Source organism: Mercenaria mercenaria, chromosome 10 (genome assembly GCF_021730395.1).
Source record: "Mercenaria mercenaria strain notata chromosome 10, MADL_Memer_1, whole genome shotgun sequence".
NCBI lineage: Eukaryota > Metazoa > Mollusca > Bivalvia > Venerida > Veneridae > Mercenaria > Mercenaria mercenaria.
Window position 1 is genome coordinate 46,788,297 of NC_069370.1, and position 20,787 is coordinate 46,809,083.

Sequence of the window (20,787 nt, forward strand, 5' to 3'; positions counted from 1 at the left end):
AATTCATTTTAATCTAAATCCTTTTAATATGTTAAAAGACGGCATTGTGGCTATATATAATTGTTTAGGTTATTTTATTACATGCAATGATAGCGAAATACATGTGTATATATTTCTGTAGAAAACTTTTATAGAACTTAAAATGTGGAACACCGTTTTCTCGAGCTTATCTTTAACTACATGCATTTTCTATCTTCATTCCTTTACTACTTGCCATACGAACAAAATCAATTTTCTTAAGCACTTTGTCATTTTTTATGCATGTGAATCGTTCAGGTTCAAAACCTTGTAAAACATTAAAAGAAATAGATGAAAATTAAAGTTTAATTGAAATTCAAAATATATTTCTAAGTTAAAGGTACAAATAAGTTTTTACTGTTTAAGTTACAAGTACAATCTTCCATTACCCAATCAAAGTACTGAAAGTACAGAAAGGCTGGCTACCACAAAACACTGAATGGAAACTGTGCGGGAAAGATGTTTGCAAAATCTTAGATATTATGGGTTTTCCATTTTAAACTAAGGCGAGCATAGGTTATTGTTGTGATCTTGATTAACTTGTGCATCCAAGTTAAAGTTCAATCGAGAAACCTAGTTTATCGGACGTAAACATGGGTCTAAGAGAGTAAACTATAGTTTAAGCCCGTTATACTGTGTGTTCGCTCGAAAAATTATGTTAGTATTCGATAATCATAATTTTTCGACAAAGAATGAAATTGTTGGATAATTTGATTGCCGAGAACCATTTTATACGGACGTGAACCTATGTTTACGACCATGAACTTGGGTTTACGAGCGTGAACCATAGTTTATGAACGTAAACGTAGGCTTAAGTTCGAAAAACTTGGTTTCTCGAACAAAACTATGATTTTTGATCATTATCCTATGTTCACCAGCGTTAACCTATGTTTACGATTGTAAACCCATGTTCACGGTCGTAAACCTGAGTTCTTGATCGTTAACATATGTTCACGTTAGTAAGCTATGGTTTACACCCGAGAACCCTGGTTTACTCCCATAAACATAGGTTCACGCTCGTGAACTTAAAATTACGGCCGAAATTCAAAGTTCAATTGAAAAACCTAGTTGAAACCTGGGTTCACGAGCGTGTTTTCGCCCGAAAATATGGGTAAGTATTAGAAAAACCTGGTTTTACGTTCGAAAACCTTTGTTTATCTGTAATTGTTAATTCTACTTTTTTTTACTGTAAACCTGGGTTAATGTTATTATTGGACAATTGGCGTGCCATAACCGTTTATATATGTTTCTTACGAAGCGATAATCAACATTGAGGGACATAATATCAGATAAAATATACAGGTAACAAACACAACATCTATATTTCGATATGCAATCCCCCACCCAACACACACATTATGTGTGAATGTATGAACATTGATTAAATGGGGCGGTTTTCTTGTCGGTATGAGGGAAATTTTGGGCTCGAACCCTGCTATAAATCAGACTGTTAATGATTATTGTCTAGTCATGTTGCTTCCTTAATACGATGGTTAGGAAAATTGACGTACCCGTAATAATGTATTTTTTTTAAAGAGTATTCAATTCCTACCATGAGATTACTTTAACTATTTTTCAGGAGGGCGTAGGTTCAAATCCTACTAGGACCAAACTTTTTTTCGAGTAAGATGAACTGTTGTTTTTTTAAGACATATTATCATTGATCTGTCGTACAAAAGCGGAAATGTTTTATTCGATTAGTCATTCTTGCTGTTTCACATGAATTTGACCTGAAAGGTGAATGTTTAGACATCTTTAAAAATTACTTAATTACATTTGTAAAAGTTCTTGATTTTGCATTTATTTTTACAAAGTTTTGACTAAACGTATATAGGTAGGTTTTATTCTGCCCTATGGTTCTTTATGCATAGAGCAAGGTCATAATTTTCAAAAGTTGGAGCTTAATTTCTTTCCGATTAAATCCTTTTACTCGAGGCTCCCAGAAAAATTGTTATCGCCAATTTTATTTTGTGTTTTATAATTGTTACGCAATATTTTGAGGTTTCATTTAGAAAAAATTTGGTAAAATGAATTCTCTGTGATCGTTTTGCACAATGGCTATCACTTTGAAATTTGTCTTTGTTTCAGCTGGAGGAAAAAAGACATAACTTATCAAATAAAAACGAACAAGCAAACAACAACGACACGGTAAAAGTCATTTAAAAATGAATCACAGCGCGAAATATGTTAACTTCAGAAACTGTATCAAGTTAGTGCAATTGTTAAACATTACCAATACGGGTCCACTATCTTAATATAACCTGAAAAAGTTGAAAACGTGTGTTTAAACAAAACTCGCTACATCTTCACCCCACCCTTAAAGCAAATTGGTGACAAAGCGCTTTTTACATTATATCTTTCAGTATTCGTCAGAATGTTTAAAACGAATTTAGTATAAAAATAGCCTAAAACAGGTATAATGTGGTCTTTGTTTCTTATCACGTTACTGGGGCAATCACGCAGCGATTACGTCCCTTAGTACCTACAGCAAATGATCTGAAAGAATAGTTTCTTAAAACTTAAGCCCTAAATATAAGACCTGACATAACTCATATCACTATAAGTTCATTTTAATTGATATTTCATATTTCTTATTTTCCACGTTATGTCAGGTCGTCGAATAATGCGCAGTATAATTCATATCGATGATTGTTTCTCGGAACCAGCGTTTGTTTACTTAGCTCCTTATAGACGGAGGTCATTATCCATAACGAAGCGGTCAACGTTGAGTTAGTTCCATTCATACGGAAATTTCATTCATGGAGGCGAATTAATTTACCATCATTATGTAATGTTTTCTAATGTTATCTTTCAAGTGTTTACCGTTAGAAAAATAAAACATTATAATAACATGTTTGCGCAAGTAGATCTATTGAAATAGGTAAGTTTAACAATCTTTATACAACTCTATGGCAAAACTGATTAACGTGGCGGACTATTTGAATTGCGCATGAAATTATATTTTATGTTGTCAGTCTCAGCACCTGTTGAACTTTACAGAAACTCGATATATGGTTATAATAGTCTGGCGAATATCGCCAGCCTAAAAATTGCTACGACATTTGTTTACTTTACCAATTATTTGTATCATAACTTATTTATATAATGTATTATACAATTTTCCCACGATATTGCGGAATCAATGTGGAATTTCTGGGATCTTAAACCACAAACTATGTCTAAATTTAATATATAATATAAAAATGGGAAACAAATATTTACCACCAGAGTAGACAAATGTAACCTATAATAAGGTTTATATGAACTAGGTAGTATTTAGTAAAACAGAATATCAATGTCATTCTAGCTTATGAATGTCTACGTTATCATTATACTACATATTGTATTGTTATAATTAGATTTATTTGAACTAGGTAGTATAAAGCCAAGAAAGGAGGTCAATGTCATTCCACAGACAAACCTGTCTATAAAGACCATCCTTGAGAGAGCCAAAATGTGGTCTTTATTCACAAGTTAAAATACACTGTAAATGTTAAAATGGGAAACAAAACATGTGGTCTTTAGAGCCAGTTGGTCTCTGTTCAGAAGTGGTCTTTACACAGGTTTGACTGTTTGTACATTACGTACTGTATTGTTATGATTAGATTTTGAACTAGCTAGTATAAAGCAAAGAAAGAAGGTCAATGCTATTCTAGCTTATGCATGTCTTGGTTATCACTACATTATATACTGCATTGTTATGATTATATTTATTTGAACTAGGTAGTATAAAGCAAAAAAACCAAACAAACAAGAAGGTCAATGTCATTCTAGCTTATGCATGTCTTGGTTATCGCTACATTACGTACTGTATTGTTGTAATCATATTTATTCCAACTAGGTAGTATAAAGCAAAAAAAAAAAAAAAAAACAAACAACAACAACAACCCCCCCCCCCCCAAAAAAAACCCCAAAAAACCCAACAAAAACACACAAACACACAAAACAAGAAGGTCAATGTCATTCTAGCTTATGCATGTCTTGGTTATCACTACATTACATAGTGTATTGTTATAATTAGATTTATTTTAACTAGGCAGTATAAAGCAGGGAAAGAAGGTCAATGTCATTCTAGCTTATGTATGTCTTGGTTATCACTAATTACATATTCTATTGTTCACGTAATCCAAATATATGTCACAACGAAAAGCGATATATGTACAAAGGAGTTTGGCTACTTTATTGTTATGCCTAGCTAACAAAAATAACTTACCCATCTGCACACACACAAAACCAAGCGATAAGATTCTGCAAAATCTCTGTGGAAGTTGGCATTTTTCAAGAAGTTTTTGTTATGTATTTTTATGTTAAATATTTAAAAGATAAAATTAGTTTTTTTTTCGGGAAATCTCTCGCGGAAATTAGACTTAAAGGCATACTATGTAGTACATTTAAACAGTGTTCTATCAAGTTTTCAGAATCTTATGAAATTTTAGCACTGCCATACACATTTTTTGAAGTATAGACGAATATGAATAGCTACGCATTTGGACATAACTTTTCACATGACATATGTAAACAAAAGGTTTGTCACTACAAGAAAGGTAAATGAAACCATTTATTGATGGGCTTACTACATGTGCTTAGGAGATATGTTTGTAAATAGGTAATACGATTTGGAAAGAACAATTTTAAATTCAGCAAACAAAAGTCTTTAGCTGAGCTACTTAAGAAAAAGAACAAGGCTCTGCACAGTTATAGCGATTAAAAGCCAGTGATGTATATGGTGTTCTTTTTCAACAGATATCACTTCAGGTTTATTACCTACACTTTAGTAATCGACTGAACAAGACTAACGCAGAGTTTCGTTTGTTTGGCATTCAAGTAATTAATAAATTCAAGGCAATATAGAAGTTTGAGAAGAGAAACTTTGTCAGTATAAGAAATGCAGACAAACATCGACAGAGGGAGAGGATGAGAAGTGTTGCACACTTCTTTATTTGTTATGAACAGACTCAGTCAAACAGAGTCTGCTATTATTTTGCTTAACAGAGTTCTATGCTTCCAAAAGATATAATATTTACGGCACTGATTTCTAACAGAAAACACAAAACAAATTACGTCACTATGTACACTTCCTGTATTAACAGTAATTTTCAAAAAGAACACTACACGTTCCTTTGACGAATAGAGTCAAGTCCGACTGAGTTTAAATTTGTTGTGTATATCATTTGCTATCCTAAAAACTTCTGATTGGAGAGAAAGCTGAGTAGGTGTTTCACATAACTATACACAATGATAAATGCCAATGTTTAATGACAAGCGCACAGAATGTTCCTGTTATATAACACTCTGACTGTCTGGCAAGAAATTACACGAAAGTACAGCAACCGTTTGATACATACTTTAATATTATTTAAAATTCGCAAATAACCTAGCCGGAAAACGTTTGATTAATTGATTGAGAAAGTTAAGTAGGCGTTCCGTCTAGCTATACACAATGATAAGTGTCAGCATTTAATCACAGGCACGTAGACTGTTTCTGTTAAATTACAATCAGTATATCTGACAAGAAATAAAACAAAAGTATAACAACAGTTTGAAATGCTAACAAACACTACTTGACGGTTGTATATCGGGTATCTCCACATGCGTTTTATCAAAAGCCTACACAATATTAGAAGATGTTTTGTAATTTACTATGTTTCCACAAGCATACTTCAAGAAACAGTTTGGCATAATTACAATTACTTCGCTTCAGGGTTCTGCTGAAGTACCTAATTCACAAACTGGGGAAAACAATTTTCCTTACGATAGAACTATTGTTATGTCTTAACGTAAACATAGTAGACCCTGGAGGACTGTGGCATAGCGTCGTATTTCATTTATGTAACGGCAGTAGTCTAAGTTAACCTAAGCAGTGTTCCTAGATCCTGTACCGATACTAACTATACATGAATAAGAGGTGGAGTTGAATGATGTCAGACGCACTGTCTTGTATCAAATCGTCACAGAATACAAACGATCGCCAAGGTATCGTACTCATGATCCCACAGTAACCGCGCTCTCTGTACTGAACTAAATGATGGACATAACTAGTTATTATCAAAAATGATATTGAAAGTATTATACTGTAAAATCTGGTAAATAAACGTATACGCTTATAATAATTTTAGTGACTCTTTTATGCGCCTAATTTTGATATTCGCTTATACTTAAGCCAAAACTATGCGCTTATTTTTGATATGCGCTTATAGACACGCCGTGTGCGCCTGTTTTTAATATATTAGGAACATTAACAGTGCTTACCTTGGTTGAAAAAACGAAAGTAAAACATGGCCATGGACGTGCGCAGTGAACTACTTCCTTTTATTGCATAGGTGTACAGTATTTATACATAATGAATTAAATAATTTGCAAATAATGTTCAATCTCTCGGACCATTCAATAATTGTTCAACACTAAGATTGTAGCATTTTATCCATATTCTTTTCACAGATTTACAAAAGAATGACAAACTGTTATTACAACGCAAACAACTTTTCTGGTATTCAAACTTTTACTTTCATTTACTGAAAACATTTCCTATTCTAAAAGCATGATTATCGTAAACAATTATCGTTTTATCAGACAATAGACGTTAAAATCTTTTAACGCCCATCGGCTATTCAACAGGTAAGAACACTTGTCACCTCTATTCATCATAAACAATTATCGCGGTATAATACCGTTAATAACGTCTTTTTACTGCATCTGTTTTTTGTTTACAAGTAATCGGATATGCGCCTACTTTCGAGACAAAATTATGGTAAGGGCATTACATGCGCTTATTATCCCATATGGAATAACGGTAAGGCCGTATGCTCTTACTTTTGATATGCGCTTATATTCGAATATGCGCTTATTTACCAGATTCTATAGTATGTCAAAAAAATGTCTTTCTTAAAAGACGAACATATATCATATTGAGGAACTATGAACATAATAATAAATGCGTAAACATTTAGATCATGCTATATAAATAATGCCACTTCACTTAAACTACTTAAAACTGTTAAATGAAGATATGGAACAATTAATGCAAAATACAAAGGAAGAGGACCAGTTTCCAGTCAATAGTTACTAACAGATGTCAAGGTAATATTTCTAAGTAATTCAAATATATGTAACCATAAATTATTTCCAAGTACATGTACATTTCTTTTACCATCGAGTTTTGTTATAGCATGCATTAACAGTCCGCTTGTCTACTAGTCTATTTATTTTTGCATACACATATACATCTTGTACATAGACATACATGCAATGCTACATGGCTGCATTGAATGAGATTGAATTCTTTGGACGTGGTCGTACCTTTTGAATTTTTGTCCTCGCTAAATAATGTTTAAACATATTAAGCTGTATATTTGGTCAAATATATTGGTATAAAATCCAACTATAGACCTTAGAACATATTCTGCGAAAACAATTTACTATTTCATTTGTTTATTTACAGCGTCCATGATGACGCTTGAAGTGGGGAATGGGTGTCAGAGACTGCATGAGGTGAAAGTATTACTATTATTATGCCCGTATCTAAAACCACTCGTTCATTGTTATCTAGTAAAACGTGATTTAAGCAAAATTTTCCTAACGTTGTGTTTGTTGCAGTGGATTTTGACACGACAGACATACTGGTTCGAGTCGTAAATTCGGTCATTTTTGCAGTTTTTCATAAATATTTCTTTCGTTTTACATTTGATGTGTACAAAGTTTCTACCATATGTGCTTTAAGACAAGCAACATTGATTGTTATCATTAATGGCCGTTACAGTATGGTAAACAATACAACCGCGTTTAAAATAAAAGACCGGTTTAGCATCAACATTTTACCTTCTAGAGGTTGTAAATATTCGGCCACATTTTTAACATAAAGTTGGATGCATTTTCAACATTTTCTTGGAAATAAATCGATGCCACAGCCAAAATTGTTCTTTTTTCAACAAACTGCAATCAATTTTCAATAGCATACTTCGTTGGAAATATTTGCCAACAGAGATTTAAAAAGTGCCTGTCATCCTTTTCACACCAGCATGACGTAGTTTAATTTTTACGTCACTGTTTACCACACATTCTACAGACAGCTGTTCTCGTCATTTTTCGGGGGTGTTTAAACAGGAGAGTAAAGAGAATCTCTCGCTCACGTGATATTATAACACCTTTTTATATATGCGCGTTCCGTGGTTAAGTATAAACGTCTTACGGCTCCAAAACGGATAATTCAAAAGGAAAAGACGTCAACGTGAAAAACAACGAAGACATGGAAATTCAATGACTGTGAGGGACAATATATTCATTTTCTTGGTTTTAACGCGTTTTATGGTAGTTAGCGCATGTTCTTTTTGTGTTATAAAGTTTAGATTTGAATTAACTCTTGCCGGGCCTCAGCATAATCGAGCGCGTGCAACGACGTCACGCGACCCGCGAGACAAAATATTTGCTATTTGGAGTACACAGACAAGACAAGTTTTTTTCTACTCACCTGAACTTGTTGTTTCTTGCCGACTTTGTTGCTAACGCAAGTGCTTGTGATGACACAGATGCGTTCTCAAGCATCTGTCTCGTATAAAAGCTTTAAAGTGGGTGGCCGAATATTTACGACCTGGCCGAATTTACGACTCGAACCAGTATACTGATATATTTATGAACTCATGAAGATAACTCCATTGGTATATAGCTCTACTGTCGTATAAATCTTTTCGGGATTCTAAATGCAATATAAATTCAAAGACGTTTCTGCTGGCTACTATATTTATGAGATATTTCTCTACATATTTATATGAATTGGGCAGAATAACAACCGATTATCACTCTGGCCGTCTGCGTAGTCTAATCTCCATATGATAGAGACTATAATTATGACTATGGATGATAACTGATGTGTACATAACGTGTCATATGAGATACTTTATGATCAGAATTTTGGTGTCTCCATATTGGTAATGTTTATTTTTTTGAATGGAAAGGACCGCTCTTGATACTATTGCACCAAACTGAATGTTGTTTTTACGGAAATAAACAGTCATTTCTTTTCATACAAATCACATAGAGAATGTAGATATTGACAATTAAACGCTTGATTATGGCATTGAAAATATAAAATTTAACCTTATAGCATTAATAGGACATGCGAATGTTAAGTTTAGAAAGTCATGAAAAATGAATTAAGTGATTGAAAAAAAAATATATAAATGGTGTTTGTAAAATACAACTTTGTAAAGAATATGTAAAACAACTTCTTTACTTTATTGTCAGAATGTATTTATTTTTGCTTGATATATATTACATGTATCTACCTTTAAATTCACTAGGATAGTCCTATTTTTTCCTGGCATTCAAAGAGCGTGCATTTCAGATCAGATATAAAAGTTCCTTTATCATTACATAACTTCAATATTTATGATTTATAAATGTGTCAAGGGGGCCTCAGGGCCAAATGATCAATGTTGCTGATTTCAAATCACTTGCCCCTCACCGATGTGGATTCGAGTCGAATTATACATGTTCTAGCTAGTTTACAGAAGGTCGGTGGTTTTACCCGGGTGCACACCCGTGGAAACATGATGCACAGCGGGGTACCTGTGGCCTTCCTCCACCATTAAAGCTGGAAAGTCGCCATATGACCTACAATTGTGTCGGTGCGACATTAAACCCAATAAAAATATAAAATTAAATGTATTAAGAAAGAATTGAAATGATACAGGCATGTGGTACCATTTAAGGAGATTTTCTGGTATATTTGGGCCAATGTGAAAGTAAAATGCAAATCCTGAGGTTCAGTGAGTGTTAGATGTCGAGTCATACATTATTACAAAATAGATCAGACAGAGAAAATAGATAGGCAGAGAAAACCTACAAACATACAATGACCATCATATGACATCAATTAATCGATTAAATGAGGATATCAACGCAAATCGTTCTCATCTACTGACAACCCCCTACGTCATCACGTCAGATTGATGTCTATGCATGGAGAACTACTGTCTTAACAATTACGTAATATCGCATCCGATATATGTAGATTATAGTTTTCTCTATCCACGTATCTATCAGTTTGACGGGTTTCTGTACTCGTACTGTTCTCCCTCTCTCTCTTTCCATCATTCTTCCAGTCTCAGATCGTGAATTCTGCCTGTTCGTGTTCCTGAAAAAGAATTGTGCATGAGCAAATTTTATACAAAGAAGTTACCTCAAAAGTAGAATGGTGCAGGAGTAGAGCATCGAATTCATAATTCCTTAACAAGAGCGAGTCCTGGTCAAATATCTATGCAGCAGTCGTCCAGCATTGTTACAATAAGCTTTGGCAATGTAATCAAGATAAAGAAATAAGGGGCTACAACAACTGTAATTGTCCTAAGGTAGCTTGAATGAGCCATAATATGGTTAGTACTGTTATATGATATTATTAGGTTATTTAACATTGTTCTGTACAATACGGAGATATATTTGGACGAGTACCCAGCTGAGAAAACCATATTGGACGAGCCGCTAGGCGAGTTCAATATAGTTTTTTCAGCTTGGTACGAGTCCAAATATATCTCGTATTGTACAGTACAATGTTAAATAACCTTTTTATTCTATATCTATTTTATCTTACTATAATAATAGTTTAAATTAAAAATGTTTCACTGAATATTGTATTCCTGCCTTTTCTTGCTTTTCCCAGCTTGGTATGAGTACAAATATATATCATACAGAACAATGTTAGACCTTAAATAACCTTTTTATTCTATATTTATTTCCCTTCATACGTAATATACGTAATTCATTGAATGTTGTTTTTTCTGCGTATCATCATTAAAAAAAGTATATGGTGCCACCTCCCTACAACAGCCATTTGGCGATTTGGGTGGCAATAACACTTGGCTGAGATATTATGCCCACAAACGTTGTCAGCAAGTTTGGTGAAGATCGGATGAAAACTGTTCGACTTAAAAGATGGACAAGACTAAATTCCCCGTTTTTCGAGTAATTCAAAGACTATAATCAAAGAGTGCCTGGTACTATTTGGCTGGTTATCGAAATTGGCCGAGATGTAATGCCCACAAACACTGTCAGCAAGTTTGGTGAAGATCCGACGAAAACTGAATTATAGAGCAGACATGTTTTGGATGCTGACCGCCCGTCCGCTGCCATTCATAATCTTCTCAATTTTGTTTCTTAACCGTTATATAAAAACTGCTGAGGTAGCTATTCAGACAGTCAGGACTGATACCAATTTCTAGGTTTCGTCCGGAACGGCTTCTTTTAGCGACTTTTTAAATATTCCAACATCTGATAATCCTTTTTACAGTATTTTTAAGTTTTTGATTATTAAAGAACGTTTTAATATCAAAATCAGATAGCATTGTTATCCCTTGAATCGTTTTTGTGTGTTGTAAACAAAAAAAGACTCAAATTAAATCCAGATTTCAAGACGCATAATCAAACTCTCTATATAGAGCACCTACTTCATCCGATTTACATTCGGAACATTTTCACGCGTTTCGGGCTTTATCGTATGTTTAACTTGGGACTGTTGAACCATCCAAATACAGAAAATACAGGAATTTTTGTATGCACGTGCGTCCAAATACAGAAAATACAGGATTTTTGTACGCACGTGCATCCAAATACCGTAATATATTGTACGGTCACGTGTTGCAAATGAACGTTCGCGATTGGATAGATAAAATAGGTATAGAATAATGTTAATTAGCAGCGTATCTCTTACTTCTGTACATCGCACGCTGATTTTATAGACATGTTAACATCAGAAAAGTCATCGAACGACAGCTAATAGATACATCTGACAATGAATATGAACTGTTAATGGCCAATTGCATTAATAGACATTGAGTTAAAGTGGCCATTGTGTTAGGATGTTGACATTATCACCAGTGAATGCTCATCAGCTATTACAGAATATGTTTGATAAACTTAGAGATGAAGACACTGTATCAAAGTATAAAAAAAAGACGTTAAAAGGTGAAGTGCATTACATTATGAAAATGTACTGTGTAAAAATGCACATGCAATTTATATTTTCTTGTCATAGATATTATGTGAATAAAAACAAAATTGATAATTGGAGATAAAATCTAGTACAAACCTCGTGCATTATGTTAGCATATGTTGAAAATATTCTACTCAACAACAACATTTAAAACATTTTATATAATCGGTTTCATCACAAAAAAAAAAAAACTCCCTTCGTATTTTGATTAGTTTGTCTGTGTCAAAGTTGGACGTAAACTTCCCATAATCATTAGTTTTTTTTCGGTCACTTAGTTTCTAAAGTTCGGTTTCTCCAGTTTCACAAGCATAATGCAACGATCGATTAAACATAATGATCAAGGTAAATTCATTTTCTTCATTTATAATTCAAGAGAGGAATTTATTCAAGCTTGACATTGATAACACTAACAAACGAACTACTGTGACATTTACAAGGGTTAATCATATTCTTTAGAATGATTAAATAATTGATCATAATTTATATTCCCTATCGATATCAAAATATAAAAGAACTTTAAGCCGGGCCTGTAAAAGTGGACATCAATAAAAGTATGAAACATAGGAAGCTGTTTTAGTTCCGAATTCTGGCAGTATAAAGAAATAATAGGTAAAACATATTAATATCATGCAATTCAATATAAAACAATAATATCCTGAATGAAAAAGAAAATCGGGAAAGAGTTTCTAAAAAAGCTTATTAGCTTACTACTCGATTCCTAGCTTTTGTAAAAAATGTATTGTAATCACATGCTATTTGTTGAATAAAATATTGTTTAAACCAAAAAGAAAATCAGCGTTTGACGGTTTAATCAACAGGACAGACTATAACTTATCAGTGTACTTAAAGTGTTTCTGTATCAGATATCTTAACCAAGATGACTGTCTACGAAAAGAGAAATACAAGACTTAGATAGGTAACGATAAGTTTATATAAATTACATTTCAAAAGATTTGTTTTGACACTTTTCCCTATATGTTAATATATGTACATGTATATGAACAATTCTTCTGTCGGCATCTTTTAGTTTTGCCGTCCCCTGTTGCCTAAGAATGGAACAAAATTAAGCAATATTTCTGATCATGTATTAAATCAATCGGAGTTCAGAAAACCTCACATATTTCAAAGACTTACACTATGCAGTCATATATCTCTTCCAATTTAAGAACTTTTACCGTAAATATAAACCGAATTTCACTTAATTCCACGAAATTATTATTAAAATTATTATTATTGTTGATAGTGTTGTTGTTGCTATTGTATTTAGTTATATCAAAATATGGGATCTGCTATTTTCTTTCACTACAATTTTAACATTTTCGACATACGCATGTTATTACAGTAAGTGAATAGAGGATGGTGGGAACAATTGTATTAATATATAATATATATATTGTACTTATTTTCGCCTGTGACTCATTTTCACTGACCACAGGTTAAACCACAGAACATTTAAGCGCTGGATAAATCTTTTGCAAGAAACGGCATTGTCACTTTTGAATATACATCAGTTTGCAGGGTGCGTAATGTACGACATGGAAAGTAATGCAGCGTGTTTACAATAGGTCTTTAAAGGCGTATGCTAGAATTCCCTGTATATGACATGGGCGAAAATTTTCCCAATAACAGAATTTCTTTAAACTTTGGATATTGAAGGACAATCATCTAAGAAACAAAAAAGTGCAATAAAAATCATAGGTCACCGGATTCGAAAAAGAGTTATCTGCCCTTGAAAACGTCATTTTTGGGGGAAATGCCGTTTTCAAGGGCAGATAACTCTTTTTCGAATCCGGTGACCTATGATTTTTATTGCATTTTTTTGTTTCTTAGATGATTGTCCTTCAATATCCAAAGTTTGAAGAAATTCTGTTATTGGGAAAATTTTCGCACCAAATTCTAGCATACGTCCTTAAGTTATATGTGGTTAATAAAATTTTAAACGATGTACGTGCAGATCAAATATTTAAATATTACCTACTCTGCCAAGTCAGTTTCCTTATATAGGAGGTTCTACAGATGGGTACCTGAAGCAGTCTGTCTTTAGAAGTCTTCGTAAAAAATCGAATTATTACTGTTATTATTATCATATTATTAGTACCTCTATTCATTGTCTATATCCATCCTTATCAACCGTTGAGAAAAATATGTTTGATAGTTATTTATGTCTCGGACAGATAAGGAGCTTAAAAGGGCATTAAAGATATATAATGTACTAGCTGAACCAGTAAGCAGTCTGAGGGTAACGTTTGTTGCTACTTTACTGAACATCGCATTTTATGAGGATATTTCTTCAATAAACATTCATAAAATTAACCTCCTCTGGGACATGCTTGTCAAAACAGGGATAAAAACCAGAAAAAACACTGTTCATAATTCAAAACATAGGTTTACAATGTTTATAGAAATTGATTTAAGTCTGTTTAAAGATCCATAAGACTTTAAATTTTATGTTTAAAAAGATGATACAGCTGTCACCGTGACAATAGATATTATGCATAATTACATGGTTAGAAAAACGCTACGTTTAAAACTGCATATGAACTGTTACAGCCAGACTTATAAAGGGAGGTAATCAAACATAATGGATTCAGTAAAACTTTCTATTATGTCAATTAATATTGAAACCTTTGTCAAATACCAGAGAAAACAATACTCAGAAATAGGATTCAACAAGAAATTAATACATTTTATGTTCATAACTCTCTTAACTCTCTGGTTACATCGAAAATAGACTAGTGTAACTCGCTGCTGTGTGGAATTTCCAAAGACACACTGCAAAACTTTAGTGTATACAAAACACAGCGGCCCGCATCATAACCAAGACTCCGCGATACAATCACATCACACCAGTCTTGAAGGAGTTGCATCGGCTTCCAGTTCAGCACCGAATTGAGTTCAAAATCTTGGCACTTACATACATAGGCATGCACAATGAATCTCCCAAGTACATTGTCGATATGCTGGACATGTACAAGCCTTGTAGAGACTTAAGGTCGGCAAATGGCCCAGTGTCTTTGGTTGTTTACGAGGAGCCGAACAGTAAAGTATGGTGGCAGAAGTTTTAAGTATGCAGTTCCAAAGCTTTGGAATGCTCTCTCAGCAAACATCAGAGATTCAAGCTCATCGTCCGGAAAACACATCTCTTCCACACATGTTATATAAAATAACAAAATCTGAAATACTGTTGAAAATGTCGTTAAACCCAAAACAAACAAACAAAAGTAACAAAATCATGACAGGTTTGTTTCGTGTTGAGAAAGGGGATTGCTCTCCTTTAATAGTGTATGTAATGTGATTTAACGCTGAGCAAAATTTAAGGTTGATCTTGTTTTAATTACTAATCCTTTTAATCTTTTACCAATGTATTTAAATGTATATGTATGTGTTCTTTAATGTCTTTGTAAATCACTTTTGAACGCACATATTTTGTACGAAAAGAGGGCTATATAAATGTGGTATAATAACAATAATAACAGAAAATGTGGTTGCCACGTTCGAAACAAAAGCATTATGGACTTTTAGTGAGAACTTTGCCCATTTTCAAAGCTTTCCCATGTTTTTAGTTTTTCATAATATATTTGCTTAACACGAAAAAATTAGACACGCTGCTCTAGTTCACAATGTACTTGCAGCTGATAGGATGGAATCAACGCCTTCAAGTGGAAAAAGGCAGAAAGATAACATGATCCTAAAAGCAATTTATTTTTGGGATGTAAATCCTGCCAATTCAAATGATATTGCAAAAAGTGAAATGAGGACTGAACGATAACCTATACTTTATAAACAAAATACAGGAGGAGATAAATTTGTTATATAGTTGGGCTATAGTAAAATGTCATAAGAAATATTCGAAAGAAAGGGCAAGCCTTTGACATTTACAGTTGTAAACCATGTTCATTAAATTCATTTTTGAGGACATATTAAGTAATTATTCAGTTGCATTTGTTAGATATGTACTAAAAGGTATTGGAAAGCGGATCTACTGTCGAATATAAACGCATTATATAAATGTTTACTTATAAAAGTGCACGGAATTACAGAGGATCTTCTTACAGATTTTATTAGCTATCACAACAGCTATCTTTAGGTGCCTTGGTGCAGCCCGTATATGGATTATTCTGGTCCATTGAGGTCATGTAGTCCATTCAATATCAATGTTAAAGCGGTGCTTATAATTATCATTTAATGGATACCTTTAAAGACTGTAGGTTTTAAGACTATCATTTTCTTAACATAGGTTCATGATCATTTTATAAATGTAGTATGTATGCAGTAAAGGCCGAGTTAAAATGGAACAAGACTTAACGTTCTGTCAATCGTATTTTTGTTTAATTATTTTCCATACCAAACCTGTTTACATCAATGTGTTTGTGAAGGTACAATTGAAATTTCGTATAAGAATAAACTCTGTTGAAAGATCCTTTGGAAGCAATGAATGTAACCAAGCAAAAAAATAGCAGAGCCGGTTTGACTGGGTCTTTTCATGTGAGGAAATGTTATATGCAACACCCCTTACGCCCCTTAGCACTAGCTTAATCGGAGTTCTATTAAACAGATGTTGAATGGACTCCATGATCCTAAAGACCCAGACAATACAACAACACTGAATCCAAAATAAGCCAAAAATTATCTCTATGAGATAATATCTCGCTTGATTCTGCTACAGTTGCAAACTTTGATGGAAATATGTCTGAATGGAATTCCGACAGAGAATTATTTTTTTACTCACTCACTTCTATCTACATCAATTCTGTTATAAAGTTGCCATTTATCAGAGACTTCTGGCAAATACTCATATTCTCAGTCTACTTTATTCAGAACATCCTTTATGGATCAACTCTGATTTGAAAACAGCTATTTCATTCTTGTGCAAATATTGCTGCTATTGAAATTTTGATTTTGAAAGAAACTAATTCAGTGGGAAATACAAAATCTTTTTATCCAAGAGGTTTTCTTAATAGAAGTTTTAGTGTATTTGTTGTTAGAAAGGGCATAACCATGACATTGCATGTTTTTACTTGAGAAATATACATAGACGTCCATCAAACGCCACAGCAATTTCTCTGTTATCTCGACAATGGAGACATTTCAAAACATATTATCAAAACAACCATGTTTGTTGAAACATCAAAGTATTCAGGAACTTTTAGCGCAGTAGACATTTAGTTCGAGACTAGCCTAAATATCTTTAAAGTTATACAGTCAAGCCTGTCTATAATGGTTACCTTGAGAGAGCCTAAAACTGATCTTATCTTGCAACTTGTCTTTTCTCTGATATTTAAATACATAGCAAGAAATTAAATGGAAAATGTAACTTTCTTTAAAACTAAGTCAAATTTGTTCGCAAGTGCGACTACCCCTACTTGGACTCAGTGTTTTTAAATTCTCTGGGCCTTTTGGATCAAGGAGAATATGGTTTGGCTGTAACAGAATTCCAGTGCTAGGGGCGTAAAGGGTACTGCACATTTCATTACCTCTCATAAAAGGACTCAAAACCGAGTCTGCTATTATTTTGTTTGGTTGCCTTCTGTGCTTCCAAAGGATCTTTTCACAGATTCTATTAAAAATTGTGATTTCTAAAATATGAATACATATCAAAGTACGTTATGATCAATTGCACAACTGTTACATTTAATAATAAACCTAAGTGTCATTATTATGCATTACATTTGGTGAGTGACCTTGGTGCTAGACATTTTAACACTTTTCCCAATATTCATGTACACATTTTCAAATATATTTTAAAACATGTCATACTTAAACATAAGGTGTCTTACGGATTTGATTTTCATAACTGATTTCCTTGAATATGAGATTTTCTATGAATTTCAAAAAGTGCCTGGACATATTACACATCAAGATATTTTTCCATTTGTCTGGCGAATGTCTTCTCTGATAAGATTTAATAGATTGTACTTAAAATAATCGGCCAGAGTCCTTAGTCTTCAAGTAAAATAGTTTAGTGAAACGTCATACAAAGTTCTCTTGAACTTTAAAAGAAGAAAACGCAAGTGCATTTTATGTTTTTCTCATTTTTGCCAGAAAGCATAAAGCTGTTACATATGTCTGGAAAGAAAACAAATTCATGCTATTTTTTTCAAGCATTTCTGGCTTTTGTCTGGATAACTGATGCAGATCCTAATAACACATACATTCTCGACATTTTCTCTCATACATGCACGCTGTCACTGCTAGTTATATTGAACTAGAAACTTCTTGAATGAGATTCTATAAATGCCTTCAACCTTGATATCATCACACTGTTCATTATACACTACTGGTGGGTCTAGTTAACGATAGAAGATCTGCATCAGTGGTATAGTTTGTTTTGTTTTACAAGCCTACACTATAAAGTGTTCAACTATTGAAAGTGTATTTCCCTTTTCATTTTGCGCATGCTATACACAGGGAAACCAAATAAGAAAATTTGACAGGACTGTATCAATTTCTAAAATATGTGTATGTCTCGAATTTGATCATTACCTACAGACCCCAGCTTTATGAAATAGATGAATCGGAACATGACGAAAGCAGACATTAAATTTTTTTTTGCTCTTGACTCAGCAGCCACAACAAAGCGACTACAAAATACACATAACTCTTTTACTATTTTACCCTCAACATCTGCTAGGATTTTCTGGCTTCGTTTCAAGACTATATTGTGGTGTGTGAAAATTTTGCACTAGAATAATCAAGTTATAATAAACCGACACTACAAATCACACAAGTTACAAAGTACAGTTTGTTTGACAATACGGCGCTGTCTTTCTGCCAATAGTGCATTCTACAAATTAATTGCGAGTTCATTGATATCATTCTTAAGCACACTTGCAAATGATAATGAATGCGTCTTGGATGTTTAAGTTGCAATACATGTCTGGATGTAGCAGAATAAAGCGTATGTTTGTGTGTTATTCATAGGAATAATGGTTTCGGCTGCAGTAATAACAAAAAATGCAATGTTCAGCAATGTTCAGCAATTTTCGAGTAATGAAATAATTTCTTTCATGATGACGTTGTCTCGAGGAAATAGGTGTTCGGCTCCATCATCATCAGTCAGATGTTGGAATAACAGAATAATGGCAGCGGTTCTCTTCTTAAATAGAAAAAGTAGAAAACCCCAAGTCGCCAAGGCTTGTTACCAATTGAGATGATTAGCATTTGCACGTATGTGATATTATACCATTTCGTCTGTATAGCTCAGTATTACTGTTTAGAGGAATTCGCATAGAAAAATTATTAATAGCTTTGAGTATAATTTCATATTAATTTATGCATATTATCATGTCTTTATCCGACAATAAAGGTTTTTACTCTTTGTATTCTGTGTTATTGCGCCAAGTGTTGGCAGCAGAAATTTGTGCTCTTGATATTTTGATTATTCTGTAAAAACCTGTGACTTTAGAACCGGGATTTTTTTTGCATAGTGTTTCATTGATGTATGTAGATAACATTTCTGTGTTTTTAATTGGATTTATTCATTCGATAGTGGATTTATTCAATAAAACAATTGGATGTACAATAGAATAGACTGCTTTTACCTGTAAAATAGTGTATTTTTTCAGTGAACACAATCTCACAACATAATGTGCTTTATAAAGTATAATAGAGACCAATTATTGAAATTGGAAAACATACCCAGAAGGTTTTCACGACCAGACAAAGAAACATTGAAAATTCTAAAGGATTATGATATTTTGATGTATAGATCTGCCAGAGGTGGTAATAATCAACTTACACGAAATTGGGATTTCAATCAAGGGATTAAACTGGACAATATTAGAACATTACCTGAGGCAATTTCAACTGTAATATCAACAGTTAGACCAAAGCATAAGAAAAATATCAACAAAGAAGTGCTTGATTCGAAAAGAACAATGAATTTATCCCACATAAAATATGAAACTCAAACAATAGTTAAAGGCCAGAAAAATATAAAAATTTGTTGCATTAACCCAAGATCCTTGAAAAACAAAACGACAGCCTTCTGTGACTTTATTATCTCGAATGATCTAGATCTTATTGCTGTGACTGAGACATGGTTAGGCACCTCCATCGATAAAGCATGTCTAGGTGAACTGTTACCTGATGGGTACAAAATCAAGCATGTGCCACGTCCTGGTAGTAGGCGTGGAGGTGGGGTGGCCCTCATTTATAGATCGGTGATAGATGTAAAAGTGGTCTCTTCAACTAGTGACAATACTTTTTCAACATTTGAACATATTGAGTGTAATGTTAGTATCAACAACTACACATTGCTCATGGCCGTTATTTACAGACCTCCTCCATCAAAGAAAAATGGTCTGAATACAAATGATTTTCTGGATACCGAATGGCCAGATTTCTTATCAAAATACGCCGCAGTTGACAAGAATATCATCATAACTGGCGATCTGAATTTTCATTTAGACATTCCTTCTGATCGTGACACCATCAGATTTAACAGTGTGTTGCAATCTTGTGGCATGTATCAACATGTGAAAGGGCCCACCCACGTCCACGGTCATACCCTAGACGTGGTCATTACCAGAGACATAGATAAAACAGTATCGGCAGTAGTAGTGACTGATCCTGGGTTATCAGACAGCTCTGGAAAAATAGCCAAGGACCATTTCGCGGTAATGTTTAATGCACTTGCCGCGAAACCCCCTCCGGTAAAGAGAACTGTGACATACAGGAAACTCCGTTCGATTGACATTGATACTTTCAAAGCTGATATTCTATCATCCGATCTTTTGAATTTGTCACAGAGTACATCGGATGCAGAAACTCTCGTCTCATTATACAAC